This window comes from Lithobates pipiens, unplaced genomic scaffold (assembly GCF_037356315.1).
Source record: "Lithobates pipiens isolate NorthernLeopardFrog02 unplaced genomic scaffold, aLitPip1_a1.2 Scaffold_19, whole genome shotgun sequence".
Classification (NCBI taxonomy): domain Eukaryota; kingdom Metazoa; phylum Chordata; class Amphibia; order Anura; family Ranidae; genus Lithobates; species Lithobates pipiens.
In genome coordinates, this window is record NW_027507764.1 from 333,912,309 (window position 1) to 333,927,853 (window position 15,545).

Sequence of the window (15,545 nt, forward strand, 5' to 3'; positions counted from 1 at the left end):
TATTTAGGGGCCTTTGGCCAATCCCAAGGTTGGGGCCTGTCAGGAAACCAAAGAAGCCCTTAAAGTGATTGTAAAGTCTATTGTTTTTTCTATTAAAATAATAAAGATGCCTCAATGGAAGGCCTTTGGTCTGAAACATGTCGGGTTTTTGAGTCTTTATTTCTTGTTACCACGCTTTGCTTTTTTGTGATTTGTCTATGGACTTATCATTTTTATCCAGTTCTGTAATTCATATTTTAATAAATGACTCTTTTCTTTATAATTTGATTCATGCACTATGCGGAAGCCTTTTTTCCCTTTTTTTTCTCTACTTTATGATTGAAAACCTGCCACTATACACAATTGAGAGTTCCATACACCGACTGATCCTGAGACCAGGTGTTTCTTCCTGGTTTGGATTATCCTCCTGAAGATTAGCGATAGCAAGCAGCCATTACCAGTTGGTTTGGAATGCGATCTAAGTGTGTCTCCAGAGTGTCAGCGTCCCTGACAGAGGACCTACGGGACGGAGGGATCCATATGCTTATTTGACTCACCACTGTACAGTGTGTGTGTCCATCGTGTGGGGTAAGCGTACCTTATTTGTTTACTATCTGCAATATGGGTTGCCAGTGATGACATATGGATGAAAACCGGCTTTCTGGTGCACTGGCTTGTTAAAGAGACAGGACTCCCTATTTTTTATAGAAAGACCTTACCCTCTATAAGGGAATAAACAATTTTTCATATGCATCCACGGATTGTTTATATAAATATATGAAGACACACTTTCCAACCACTGTTGGATATATTATTACTGTTTGGGTATAATATATTTTCTTTTTTTCTTTCCCCTTTATAAAATTAGTTACATTTGTCATAGTACTGTTTGTTCCAAAAAATAGTCTTTTTTTTGTGGGTACACAGATCATCTTGATTTTAGTATCACGGTATTAGTTATTAGCGATGTACTGTATTTTTTCACGGTTTGTTGCTCAATTTCACTAAGATTGTTGATGCTAGCTGCTGTCACTATTATATATTTTTTATATTAGAAGCGCAACTTTTCCTATTCTGTTTGTTAAAATAATACATATGTCATACTTACCTGCCCTGTGCAGTGGATTTGCACAGAGCAGCCCTGATCCTCCTTTTCTCAGGTGCCTCTTCTGTGCTCCTGGCCCCTCTCTCCTGCAAACAGCAAGCTGCTTGCTGTGGGGGCACCCAAGCGGAGCTGCAGCTCCATGTGTCCATTCAGACAGGGAGCTATGGTTCGGCCCACCCCCTCTCCCTACTGATTGGCTAACTGACTTTGACAGCAGGGGGAGCCAATGGCACCATTGATGTGTCTCAGTCAATCAGGAGGGCTAAGACACTCATGGACATCACTGGATAGAGATGGAGCACAGGTAAGTATTAGGGGAGCTGAGGGGGGCTGCTGCACACAGAAGGCTTTTTATCTTAATTCTTAGAATGCATTAAAATAAAAAAAAACCTACTGACTTTGCAACCCCTATAAATAGATGGGAGCCATGCCAGCAGGGAGTTCGGGTGGAAGATGGAGAAGCAGTGCTGAGAGAGGCTGTTGGTGGCCCTTGTGGGACCCTTTACTGGGGTGGGGGGTTTACCTCAGGCTGGAGCTCGGGAGGGTGGGCTGGAAGGATCCCACCACAGGAGACAGTGACTAGATCAGCACAGTGTAGGGACAGACAAGGCATGAGACTTCCAGCTGTAGCAGTGCTCTCTTGAAGACATCGGTGTGCTAAGTCTTCATCGAACCTTGCCCTGGGGAATCTCCATGTGTGTCAGTCAGGAGGACTGGGGAGAGAAAAGCAGCCAGGAGCGGCTGGTGGCAGCCAGGCAGGCTAGCATTTCCTGCAAGCAAGTGGAACTGGGATCAGTGGCCACAGGGAAGCAGAAGGTAATGTGATATGCTGTTCACTCCTTCAGTGTTGCTTTAATGGATTGGGAGTTCCTGCCCGTAATGGGCTGTTGCTGAACTGACAAAAGCCTGTCGGTTCCCCCATGAGTGTACCAGCAGAAGCTGCAGAAAGAGGAACACAGTTTGTGCAGGTTGAAAGAAGAAGAGGGGGGAAGTGTCCTTGAAGTTGTATTGTTGTCACACAGGGCATCACATAATCCCTTACCCCATCCAAGTGAAGTTATCATCCCCTAATAAAACTACAAAACAAGCCAAAGACTGATTTCTGCGTCCAGATAAAAGAAGGAAACACTGTGTGACTGTCTGTGCAGAAGTGGGTTATTCTGACTTCAGTAACTCCTACAGGGGTAGTGCTACATACACTGCATATATTTTCTTTCTTAAGCAGATGAGTGTAATGTCATATGGTGCATGTGAAAGATGAGGCACATGACTTCATGCACTTCTTTCCATGCATGTGCAGGAGGACATGTAATTTCAAAATGGCGATGCCCATGGATACCGGCTGCAAAGAGGCAGCCTGAAAAGAGAATCTCAAGAGAGAGAGGCATCATGGGCATAGGTGAGTGTACTTGTTTATGTACACTCTATTACAAATTCTTGCCATTTTCTCACAGAAGGTTGAGAAGGTGTGGGGGATCTCTCTTTAAATTGGGCTATATACTTATCTGAGTCCTATCTCAATCCAGTGCTGTGCCCATCTGCAGCAGCACTGGTTGGTGTTCCTTTTCTCACAGGACACAGTGCCATTGGCTCCTGCGGCTACCAATCAAATTCTGTGAGGTGGGAATGGGGTATGTGGTCAAGGCACACAGCAGAGCTCAGAAGTGCGCTCGCACTTGTGCCCCCTTACCAAAGTTGTTTCCTATGGTGGCACACACAGTACAGGCAGAGCTGAAAGCACCGGCGGGGGACGCCAGAAGAGAATGTTTGGGGTTGCTATGTGCAATATCATTGAATAGAGCAGGTAAGTATAACATGTTTATTATTTTAGTAAAAAAAAATAATACTTTACAACTGTTTTAATATGTGTTATTTACTGAGCATATCTTATGCCGCGTACACACTATCGGATTTTCCAATGGGAAATGTTGGATGTGAGCTTGTTGTCGGAAAATCCGACCGTGTGTATGCTCCATCGAACATTTGCTGTCGGACTTTCCGCCAACAAATGTTTGATAGCAGGTTCTGAAATTTTCCGCCAACAAAACTTTGTTGTCAGAATTTCTGATCGTGTGTACACAAGTCCGACGCACAAAAGTTCATGCTCGGAATCAAGGAGAAGGAGCCGTACTGGCTATTAAATTTCCTTTCTCTCAGCTCGTCGTATGTCTTGTACGTCACCATGTTCCCACGTTCGTAATTGTTGGCCAACATTTGTGTGACCATGTGTATGCAAGACAAGTTGGAGTCAACATCCTTCCAACAAAAATCAACGGTTTTGTTGTCGGAAAGTCAGATCGTGTGTAAGGGGCATAAGAAATATACTGTTTGCAATCCATGAACTGTGCAGGAATGACATAGCAACAGAAGTGACGTTCTTCATCTAATTCAATAAAGAAAAATGGGGGGGGGGGGTATCTTTTTAAATTATTGGTAATTCATTAAACAGCGTTCTGGACCATTCAGACTATTACATCCTGCAGGCTCAGCTGCTTGTCTTTGAATGACTTCCTAATGCGGAGACTGAGCTGGCCTTGAGCCAATTACACCTACTTTCTGTTTGAGCTACTATATATACAAGGCTCGCATGATTGCAGCACCATACAGAGGACAGACTGAGGCACGTTCACAATACAAAGGTAAGATGTGATCCTTCCTCTTGAAACATAATGCAGCTTAAAAAACTTCACATAAAGCTAGTTTTGGAAAAAAATAGCTGCACACACTATCATATGCATACTTATAAAAACACACCAAAAACTTTGCAAATTCTAATTTCCAGGAAAATATCTACATCTTTTATAAACATGTTGGTTTGTACATAATATTTTTTTGTGTTACGTTATATTGGGTTACAGTTTGCTCTTTTAATCTGTGCTGATTAAATTGCTAGTTTTCTAGGTGCATTAAGTAAGGGCACTGTAGTGCATCAAAGTCAAAACTTATAGGCAGTATCAATGAGAAGCACCTGCTCAGAACAGAAAAGCCTGCAAGCGTCGTGAGCTACAGGTTTAGCTTTTTTTATTTATTTTTTAAAAGAGATTTTGCTTTAAATACACTGTGTATATTCATTTTTGTTTCAAGGCAGATAATATTTAAATCACTTTAGGATATTGCAATTATTAGTTTTTAATATAGATTTTATATCTTTTTTTTGCAATTTTTATGCCTTGCATATCACCAGATATAATTATAGAGAAATTGGTCATTTCTGAACATACAAGTTACTTTTTGGTAGTTTCAGTGGAATTCAGGTGTGGTGCAGAAAATCCTGCAGCAGTGATAACGTTAACATAATTTTTTTTTAAAGAGGTTTTGCTGTCTTTTTTTTAAACTGTGTCCATGTTAGCCCAGAATATTTACTAGAGGTCACAAGAGATAGAGATGGGCTTGTGCAGATATGGCTACACTGACTGTGATAAGTACAGATTTACTGTCTTCCCTGGGTGAGAAAAGGAAGTAAGGCTACGTGACACAGTGCACAGCAATAATGAGACCTATTTCCATATTGAACCTCCCATACATGATTCATGTACACAAGTCAGATGACTTTAAAACATTTAAATGTGTGAGGTGCAGTCCTGACACCCAGACAAATGATCAGTTAAAAGTTTGCCTACAGTTACCAATTAGCAGCACAGGTTTTATGGTGCCACATTTTACTGTATTTATTTGTTTGCAACAACTACTACTGCTTTTGAGTACACTTTTATCTCATGTACCCGCTAAAGGCTTAAATCTTCTGTGTGTCTGTGCCTGTATGGTTCAAGTAACATTGTAATGCAGGATCATGACTAAACTATTTTTTATTGTATAAAATATAGTGTTTACCAAACCTTCACACTAGTATATTCAGGGCAGTATTTTTTTATTTATTTTTTTATAATTTTTATTTAGTTATCAAAGATATAACATTTACATATACATGTATGGATGCAGTCGCTTTAGTCGCAGGTGACAGTTCTTAAATAACTGAGGGCAGGGCACACAGTGACTTTCCCGGGTGACCCTGCCCCCCTCTTATGCACAGGGACTTACCAATGGTTTCCCCGTGGAGTCAGAGGGGGCGGGCCACCCGTTTACATACCCGGGTGGCCCGCGCCCCCCTCTGATGCCATGGGGAAACCATTAGGAAGTGCCTGTGCATCAGAGGGGAGCAGGTTCACCCGGGTACATCACTGTGTGGCCCCGCCCTCAGTTATATAAGAACTGTCACCTGCGAGGACGCGTCAGACGGCGGGTGCCTCCCATGGAGGCGAATCAGTGGCAGGGTTTTTTTTTTTTCGGTCCGTTGGCGGAGCCATAGAAGATGAATGGACTTCGTGGGACATTTTTATTTTTGAATAAAGGACTTGTTTTTTTTTTTTTTGTTTTTTTTACATTTTGATTTTTTTTTTGTGAAATGGTATGGGTGCAATATACCTGTTACCATTTCGAACAGGGGGGGTGGGATCTGAGGGTCCCCTTGTCAAAGGGTGTTCCCATTATTCCGATAAGCCCCCCGCCCGCGGACCCCCACAACCACCGGGCAAGGGTTGTGGGGATGAGGCCCTTGTCCTTGTACCCCAAAGCACCCTCCCCATGTTGAGGGCATGTGGCCTGGTACGGTTCAGGAGGTGGTCGCTCTCTCGCCCCCCCTCTTTTCCTGCAGCCTGCCAGGTTGCGGGCTCAGATAAGGGTCGTGTATGGATTTTTGGGGGGACCCCCACGCCATGTGTTTTAAAATTTTGGAGCGGGGTTCCCCGTAAAATCCATTCCAGACCTGAAGGGTCTGGTATGGATTTTGGGGGGACCCCAATGGCATTTTTTAAAAAAATTGGCGCAGTGTTCCCCTTAATATTCCTACCAGACCTGAAGGGCCTGGTATGGAATTTGGGGGGACCCCCACGCAATTTCTTTTTTTACATTTTGGTTTGGGGTTCCCCTTAATATTCATACCAGACCCAAAGAGCCTGGTAATGGACTGGTGGGATCCCATGCCATTTTTGCAATGACTTTTATCTGTATATCTTGGACCTGACAATTCATTATAGCCGCTAGTAGTTGTTTCACTTTAAGCATTATTAAAATCACTGCTCCCGAAAAAACGTCCGTTTTTAAAACTTTTTTTTTGCATTGATACATGTCCTCTGGGGCAGGACCCGGGTCCCCAAACACTTTTTATGACAATACCATTTGCCTTTAAAATTAGAACTTTTAAATTCTCCCATAGACAATTCATTATAGCCGCCAGTACTTTTAAATTACTTTTTTTTTCTTTTAGAAATTTAATTTTGTGCAGGGACTGTTCTAATCACAGGACAAATGCGCCACTTTACAGGCATACTATAGACACCCCCCCCCCCCCCCCCGGTACGAAATTAAAAGGAATATTTGACTTTTATTGTTTCACTTTAAAGAGGAAGTAAACTCTCCCACTCTGATGCTTCTTTTCATTTAGTCCATTATAATAAGTAATTATCAAACTATAGCCACTCTAATTCAGCCCAAATTGCAAATTACTTACTGTTTAAAGAAACTTTAAAAAACTTGTTTCCATGGGGAAGGCAGCGCCATCTTAAGTATTGTTTTCTGAGTCCACAGTAGAATGTATTTCCACCCTTACATTGAGCACTTCCTGTACTGTTAACCAAGCCTCTTTCTCAATCCAACGTTTCTTTGGCAACCCTGCTTACCTGCTCATAGCTGACTTGTTATATTTCATAGTATTTACTTGTGCCAATTATCTACTGTTTGCCTATGTCAGTCTTATAAGCGTCAGTCTTATCATCTTCAGCTTCAGACCCCCATCCCCACCCCTGCCGCTGTAATCTTCCAATGCAGGGGTTAGCAAAACAAAGTGGCTGCGACAGACTTTCAAGAGAACCTGACTATAGCCGTCCTTTCCACCCAGCTGCTCCTTCCATAGAAGCCGTACTACAGCTTTTATGAATGGAACAGGATTTACAATTGAAGGATGGGCAGATGATGGGTAGCTCCACCCCCTCCATTCATTGTCAAGCTGGCTGTGAACAAAATGTTATTAATGTGTATGTGAAGCTGCATTTTTTTTTCTTTTGTTTTGGATAGGCTAAGGAATGGACGAAGACCCAACATGTTTTTTTTTTCTTCTTTTTTTTGTATATGCGTCCCATTGAGGAGATTTCTCTTCACGTCCCAAAGACACATCAGGATATATAAGAGGACATTTCTTCAAAGCGAGAGAATATCTTCACTTCGGCCTCGTTTACACAAAGAATATGCATCCTTGCCCCATGTGAGGACCGTGCTTACCTGCACTCTGGGTGCATTTGGAGCCATGCACCCGCACGGATGTCATATTGAAAGCAGACGCTGTGTCTTTGCAGCCATTGCATCCCAATTAAAGAGGAGGGCCGGTTATACAAAAAAAAAAAAAAGTCAGCAGCTGCAAACACTGCAGCTGCTGACTTAATCAACACACTCACCTGTCCAGGGTGCCCGCGATGTCGGCCGCCCGAGGCCGACCCGTCCCTCGGCTCTCGGGTCCCGGTGCTGCCATTCCTTGTAAGGGAAACAGGCAGTGGAGTCTTACGGCTTCACTGCCCGTTTCCTACTGCGCATGCACGAGTCCCGCAGCTACTGCGCATGCGCGAGTCCCGCAGCGCTTTCTGAATGGGACGCGCTGTGTTCTGGAACACACAGTTCCCAGAACACAGCGCGACTCATTACCCAGAAGACGCCGCAACGAAGACAGAAGACAGAAGATCTCCGCGGAGGAGGAAGAGGAAGATTAGGAGAAAGTGCCTAGCAACAGGCATTTCTGGTAAGTAAAAAAAAAAAATTTTTTTCATTTTTTTTTTTATATTTTTTTGTAATTTTTAATATTTTTTTTGTTTTCAGGGTGGCCCTCCACTTTAACTTGAATGGAACTACCAGCATGGGGTTGCATGGAACACCTGTGCATCCCCATGTGGGTAAACATGGCCCGCACATGGCGCACGGATGCCTACACCCCATGTGTACAAAGCCTTAGACAGTTGTGACCAGAACAGGTTTCCTTAATGAAAGATTTTCCCTCATCTCGTGTTCCTGTGACAACTCAAAAATATTGGATTTCTGATCACACTTTTTGGCCAAGAGGACAAACAGGAGGTTACACCTCTCCAGCATAGACACAGACAGTAATAAACACCTTCCAAAATTCTAACCCTTTCACATGTAGCGGTACCCCAATGAGGGCTGCTAATAGACTCTGTACCCCACTGATTACCTCAACTCTGCAAATCCTCCATTACCTCTGACACCCTGGGTTCAGTCACCTTACCAACTGTATTAATAAGGAGACACTCACACAGTATCAATGAAACAGTCCTAGTTTGTTTACTGTATTAGTGAGAACACAGGAATAAGTATATCTCAACACTGTAAGATAATAAAAAGGCACACTTACAAATACTTTATCTATACTTATGAAAAAGGCAACATAGTGACCTGAAGTTCTTTCAACTGTAAATGATCACAGCTATTAACCCAATCACAGACACCTATGTGAGCAGGTTAGCAGGAGAGTAGAGAGCTGGCACTGTATCTTCTATGTCAGGCTCCTCCCATCTGTCTCCTCAACCCATAGGCCATTAACACTTGCACAACATAAATAAACCAATATGCAGATTATTACATTCAAATTGTCTGGCTCCCTTTAAATGAAGTCAGATGAAATTAAAGCAGATGAGGAAAAGGATAAACAAAAGTAAAATGATATTCCTTGAAATCCAGATATCTTCAGCTAGCCCTGTTGTATTGTAATTAAGGTAATCTTTGATAGTAGGGTATAGTAAATTTGGCAGAACTTTAAGGTATCCTTGTTGTATTGTAACTTCCTCTCATATGTTCCTAATGGTGTTATCGAGTGCAGCTACAAGAACCAATAATGTGAACAAGGCATAGATGTCTGCTTTCAGTGTTCGTTATAGCATAAGAACTGACTCCCAGTGGAACTACAAGTACCACCAAGCTGAACTGTGTGAATGAAGTCTAAATGCAGTGTCTTATAATTACAAGATGGGCTATGCCTGCTCAACACACACCAGAACTCAGATACAGCTGACAACGATGTAGGTGATGAAGGTGACTCTATCCGGAACTCTCTCTGTATCCTGGCTTTGGGAAATGGCGCCTGCCGCACCACGCCGCAGACCACTTGGATCTGAAGTGCAGGTGTCTCTGGATGACCTGGAACACCCTCTGGTCCACTGCAGGGAAGAAGCAATGCTGTCCACAGAGGTCCCTCTGGGTATAGCTGAACGGCTCCCCACTGTGTAGGCCACAAATCAACAGCAGCTCACTGTGACACAGACCTCCTGCAGGCAGAGTCAAACGGCATCTCAAGAGAAAGATCTAGGCCGCGCCAGCCCTTTTAATCCTTCCCTAGCAGTCTGTGCTGTCCACTCAGCATTTTGTTAGTTGTAGTTCAGATCATTGTTGGCATTAAAACTTCAGCATTCTGAACAACACATCCTGCGATTCTTTGCTCTGAATTTTGTCACAAGAAAAGGACTTCTTTGTACTCGCTCCATTTCCAGTACATCCTTCCTGAGGACTGGTGCCCAGAACTGGACAGCATAATCCAGGTGCGGCTGGACCAGAGTCTTGTAGAGCGGGAGAATTATTGTTTTATCTCTGGAGTTGATCCCCTTTTTAATGCATGCCAATATTCTGTTTTTCTTTGTTAGCAGCAGCTGGCATTGCATGCCATTGCTGAGCCTATCATCTACTAGGACCCCCAGGTCCTTTTCCATCCTAGATTCCAACATGGTTTGCTGATTACATTTACAACATTACTTACTATCCACATGAATACCCCAGTTTAAACACTTTTTAGGGGTTAAACACTAGGGGCAATCAAGGGCTTAAGTGGGTCCTAGGGAGTGATTCTAACTGTGGGGGGATGGGCTTCACTGACATAAAAGCGATCACTGCTCCCAATGACAGGGAGCAGAAGATCCCTGTTATTTCACTAGGCAGAAAAGGTAAATGCCTTGTTTACATATATATCTCCCCATTCTGACGCTTCGTGACACAATCGCGATCCCCCGGTGGACATTGAGTCCACGGTACCCATGGGCACGGTCACGGAGTACACGATGGAGCTCTTGCCCCCACAATGGCGCGATTTAAAGGGAACATACCTGTATGTCCATTTGCCCAGCCGTGCCATTGTGTCGACGTATGTCATCGGCACATTGGTACATCGTTTACCACATGCCGATCACATGCTGGTTGGCATGTGGTAAAATAAAGTTAATAAAAATAATTGGAAAAAAGTAGATAGTGAGGCCCTAATAAACATTGCTGCATGAATATACCTTATTCATGACTTTTCTTCAGCAACAACAGTGTGTGTGTGTGCGTTTGTATGTTTTTGTATATATAGATATCTATATCTATCTAATATATATATTTAAAATATAAATATTATATATATATATATAAAATATGTTTGTGTTCTGTGGTCACCATCAGGATTTATACTTCCACTTAGGCCACTGGTCTTTTGCCATGGTCTCGCTCCTCCATACCCTAATTAGTTAGCTATAGAACCATACTGACAGGATCAGACATCATAGTCATTCAAGGCACGGGGACAGATGGAGATAGTTCTCCTATATGCAACATGTTATTGGGTGGCTGTGTCCCTGGCTGCCTTGATGGTCTAGGCCAGTGATGGAGAACCTTGGCACCCCAGATGTTTTGGAACTACATTTCCCATGATGCTCCACTACACTGCAGAGTGGATGAGCATCATGGGAAATGTAGTTCTAAAACATCTGGGGTGCCAAGGTTCACCATCACTAGTCTAGGCCATAGCCTAGGTCAAATCCAGCACTAATGCCCACAGGGAATTTCAATACATGTATGGGCACAGTGGCTATACAGAAGTTCTGAACAAGAAGCGTGTCAAATGAATGCCATTCGATCAGCACCATGGACTATAGCTGGTAGTGCTGGTCACTGTATTCTGATATCAGGAAAGTCTCCCCACTGTCAGAACACAATAGCTCAGTGGGAGTGATTCCCCGATCCACATTAATTGTGTGACTGAAGGAATCAGATCTGTTTTTTTCATTAAAACCACTGGTTGAATGAAAAAATATGAAATCACCCATGTGCTGCTTTCAGGGGAGGGCTGGCAGCCTTAGGCCTGGGGGGCAAGTCCAGTCAAGTGGCCCATTGAACCACTGAATCGGCTCACCACCCATCTACACCACATTCCCCATACAGAGAGAGAGGGAGACTGCTCCACATTGCCCCAAAGAGAGAGAGACTGCTTGACACTGCCTCCACAGAGAGAGACCGCTTCACACTGCCTTCACAGAGAGAGACCCCGCTTCACACTGCCTCCACAGAGAGAGACCGCTTCACACTGCCTTCACAGAGAGAGACTGCTTCACACTGCCTTCACAGAGAGAGACCCCGCTTCACACTGCCTCCACAGAGAGAGACCGCTTCACACTGCCTTCACAGAGAGAGACCGCTTCACACTGCCTTCACAGAGAGAGACCCCGCTTCACACTGCCTCCACAGAGAGAGACCGCTTCACACTGCCTTCACAGAGAGAGACCCCGCTTCACACTGCCTCCACAGAGAGAGACCGCTTCACACTGCCTCCACAGATAGAGACCACTTCACACTGCCTGCACAGAGAGAGACCCCACTTCACACTGCCTGCACAGACCTCGCTTCACACTGCCTGCACAGAGAGAGCAGTCACTTTCTGTGCAGGCACTGTGAAGCAGTCAGTCTCTGTACAGGCAGTGTGAAGTGGAGCAGTCTCTCAGAGAATGGAGCAGTCTCTCAGAAAGAGACTGCATGATTGCCCCCAGAGAGACTGAGTAAAAGAGCTGGCCCCTTCCCCACACCCAGTACACAGACCAATGAGACTGCAGGAAGATGAAGACTAAAGACTGTGCTGTCATTGCCACCACACTAAGCACTACCTGTGGAGTCCGGAGCTTCTCTGGTGAGTGAGCACCACACCACTGGGCAAGCCAAGCAAGCAGAGTAGCTGAGAGTCACAGTGAGCGCAGCAGGCTAAACACGCAAGTCCTGCTGTCTCCCCGGCAAGAACACCAGATTCACCAGGGTGCAGGTTCCTCCTGTCTCAATTGTGGATGGTAAGAAATGCACATGCAGGCGCATGCCGGAGCACAGGCCAGATTAAGGGCATTGTGGGCCTGGTGCTGCAGTGGAGCAGGTTTAGGAGTGGCAGGGATATGAGGTAAGTAATGTCATATCCCAGCTCTTGCCCAGACTTGGTCACAGCCCCACAGGGCTGTAATGTTAGGGAAGCCCAGAACTTGAATTGCCAAGCTTCCGTAAGAGCCGTGTGTCGGTGTGTGCTCTGAGGTGAAAGTTTCCAAGCCATCAGAATACAGTGATCACTGCTGGCAGCTATAGCAGCCAGCACTGATCGCTAAAAAACATAAAGACACGCTGGTTGTACTGTCAGTTGACGGAGTCAAATTCTGTACAACCAGTCTGCACAGAGATAGATTGAAATGTCTGCTGAACCGGCAGAATTTCAATCTGTCTATTGTGGCCTAAGTCCACCAGTCTCTGGGTTTAATAATATCCTCAAATCTTCTGAAAGGGGGGCTCCACTTAGGTGTAGAAATTCACTTTGAACTCCACCTTATTTCCAGAACTCTCTTTAGGGTCCTTTAACACTGAAGGCGCTGTACAGGCATTTTAGTGCTAAAAAATAGCACCTGTAAAGCACTTCTTATGCCACCTCAGGTTTCCCACTGGGGCAGCATTATTGGGCGGTTTGGGAGAGGTGCCCAGCCCATTGAAATGAATGCAACACGGCCGTTTTTAACACTTTCTTTGGCCACTAGTGGGGGTTAAAAGTGCCCCGCTAGCGCCACTAAAACAATGGTAAAGCGCCACTAAAACGAGCAGCGCTGTACCACTACCACGCACATCGCCCCAGTGTGAAAGTACCCTTTGGTATTAGATGTGCAAACAAAAAGGTGAGACCACATCTAATACCTACAGAGAGTAATGATAATAAGGTGGAGTTCAAAGTGAACTGTGTCATTACCTGCAGGGATTGGCATTTAGGGGGGTTAAAGCAGGCAGGGATGAAATGTGATATCAACTATTCACTGCCTGTCAAATGCCTCTGAAAAGTGACCTGAGCATGGATCACTTTTCAGAGGAGTGGCAGTGGCTGCTGCAAGTGAATACAAGCATTTAGGCTCACACTGGTGTGCTGCGGTTTGGCTGCAGTGCGGGTGTACTGGCGGGTGTCACACCCCCTCAGACTTCTTTTAGGTTACTCATTGTTGCTGCATGTTCTGAAAGTGCACCAAACATGCAGCATGCAGGACATTTTATGCACTTTCAGAACATGCAGTAAGAATGTGCATCCTCTATGTCCCAGGGGCAACATGCAGGATGACTGCCAGTACACCAGCACTGCAGCCAAACTGCAGCATGTCAGTGAGAGCCCTCATCATACCACCTAGCCCTAGGAGGGCAAGGTACTGGCACAGACTGCTAGAAAAAAACTCTTTGGCTGCAGAGAGGAGGAGAGAGGAGGAGCTCACTTACTTGGATGGTCCCAGCCTCCCAGGAGCCTCACTGGATTCCAGCCAACTGCTCAGATTGAGCAGAGAGCAGGTCCAGCCTCTGCCAGCCAATGGTGTGGAGTAGGGAGGGGCTGTTGCGGGGCTGTGCTGTGTAACACAGACTGTCAGCCCTGACATGAAGACATCACTGGCTCACAGTACTGGACTCGGCCAGCTCAAGAACTGTGCATGTTGCGGTTTTGAGCTGACGACACAGCAGCCTTTGCCACCGCATATCAGAGCAGCCCCTGGCCCAGCCCTCCCCTGGCTGCTTTATAGACAATTCTTTATACAGAGCCAGGTGCACAGGCTGCTTAGCCTTTGAACTCTTTAGGAACTTTGTTCACATAACAAATATTTGTGATGATCACCTTTATCATTGTTACCATAAAATGCAATTAAAACTGCCATCTGGCTTTTAGAATATCGGACATAAGTTAATGATCAACATACAATAAAGAGTAGTGGAAACAGACAGAGATTTTGCATAGCCTGGGAAGAATGTATAGAATGCACTTATGAAGATAACTGGGTCCAAAGCAGGAAGTTAAATGAACTTTAACTTGAACATTTTTTTTTTTTAAGTTTACCTCTTTATTGAATTTCCAAAAGGAAAAATGTACAATGTACCAGAGTACAGAAAAAGAAAAGAGCACAGAATGATAAATGGCTGGTAAAAAGGCATATAATATAAACACATTTTGTGTACATGAAATGTGAAACAAGTTATTCATGGGTGTGAGCTCATACAAAAACTCGGAAAGTGTTAACCAAGGGTGTAAAAAATTATGATTTTTATAGCTATAATGTCATCTCAGTGCTTACAAGAATGTTAATCAATCATATATCAAGGTATCTTACTGGGTAAGTTACTTGAAAATTTTAAGTCCTTTAAAAAGGAAAATCCAATTTTTTGGTTAGTTTTATGTTTTTAACATTAAAGCAGTAGTAAGGAGGTAGAGTCTACTTAGACAATGTAGTACATTTTGCTTGGCATTGTCATTTTCCCAGAGAACAAAGCAAAGACGGCATGTGTGACCTAAAAGTATGCAACACTGATAGCCTATAGTAGCTCATTATATATACAGATTACACTTGTTTCAAAGGAATGATAGACAACGGTACAACAGTACAAGGTTTGTCTTGCAAGTCTGCTGCCAGTTTAACCACCTTCAGACCGGACCATTTTGCTGGTAAATGACCAGAGGTCTTTTTACAATTTGGCACTGCGCTGCTTTAACTGGTAATTGCGCGATCATGCAATGTTGTACCCAAACAAAATTTGCGTCCTTTTCTTCCCACAAATAGAGCTTTCTTTTGATGGTATTTGATTGCCTCTGCGATTTTTATTTTTTGCGATATAAACGTAAAAAGACCGCAAATTTTGAAAAAAAATGATATTTTCTACTTTTTGTTATTAGAAAAATCCAATAAACTCAATTTTAGTCATACATTTAGGCCAAAATGTATTCAGCCACATGTCTTTGGTAAAAAAAAAGTCAATAATTGTATATTTATTGGTTTGCGCAAAAGTTGTCACATCTACAAACTAAGGTACGTTTTCTGGAATTTACGCAGCTTTTAGTTTACGACTGCCTATCTAATTTCTTGAGGTGCTAAAATGGCAGGGCAGTACAAAACCCCCCCAAATGACCCCATTTTGGAAAGTAGACACCCTAAGGAAATTGATAAGTGGCATGTTGAGCCCATTGAATATTTTATTTTTTTGCCTCAAGCGATTGAATAATGACAAAAAATAATTTTTTTTTTCTTTACACAAAGTTGTCACTAAATGATATATTGCTCACACATGCTATGGGCATATGTGAAATGACACCCCAAAATAAATTCTGCTGCTTCTCCTGAGT

General features: G+C 43.7%; 1 protein-coding gene across 1 annotated transcript in view; it reads left to right on the forward strand.

Moving 5' to 3' along the window:
- Positions 1-3,608: 3,608 nt before the first annotated feature.
- Positions 3,609-15,545, forward strand: part of LOC143996798 (cytochrome c oxidase subunit 4 isoform 1, mitochondrial-like) — an 88,687-nt gene continuing 76,750 nt past the window's right edge. Inside the window, exon 1 of the mRNA XM_077492072.1 lies at positions 3,609-3,723. The gene's annotated coding sequence lies outside the window, so the exon portion shown is untranslated. The remainder of the gene's footprint in view (positions 3,724-15,545) is intronic.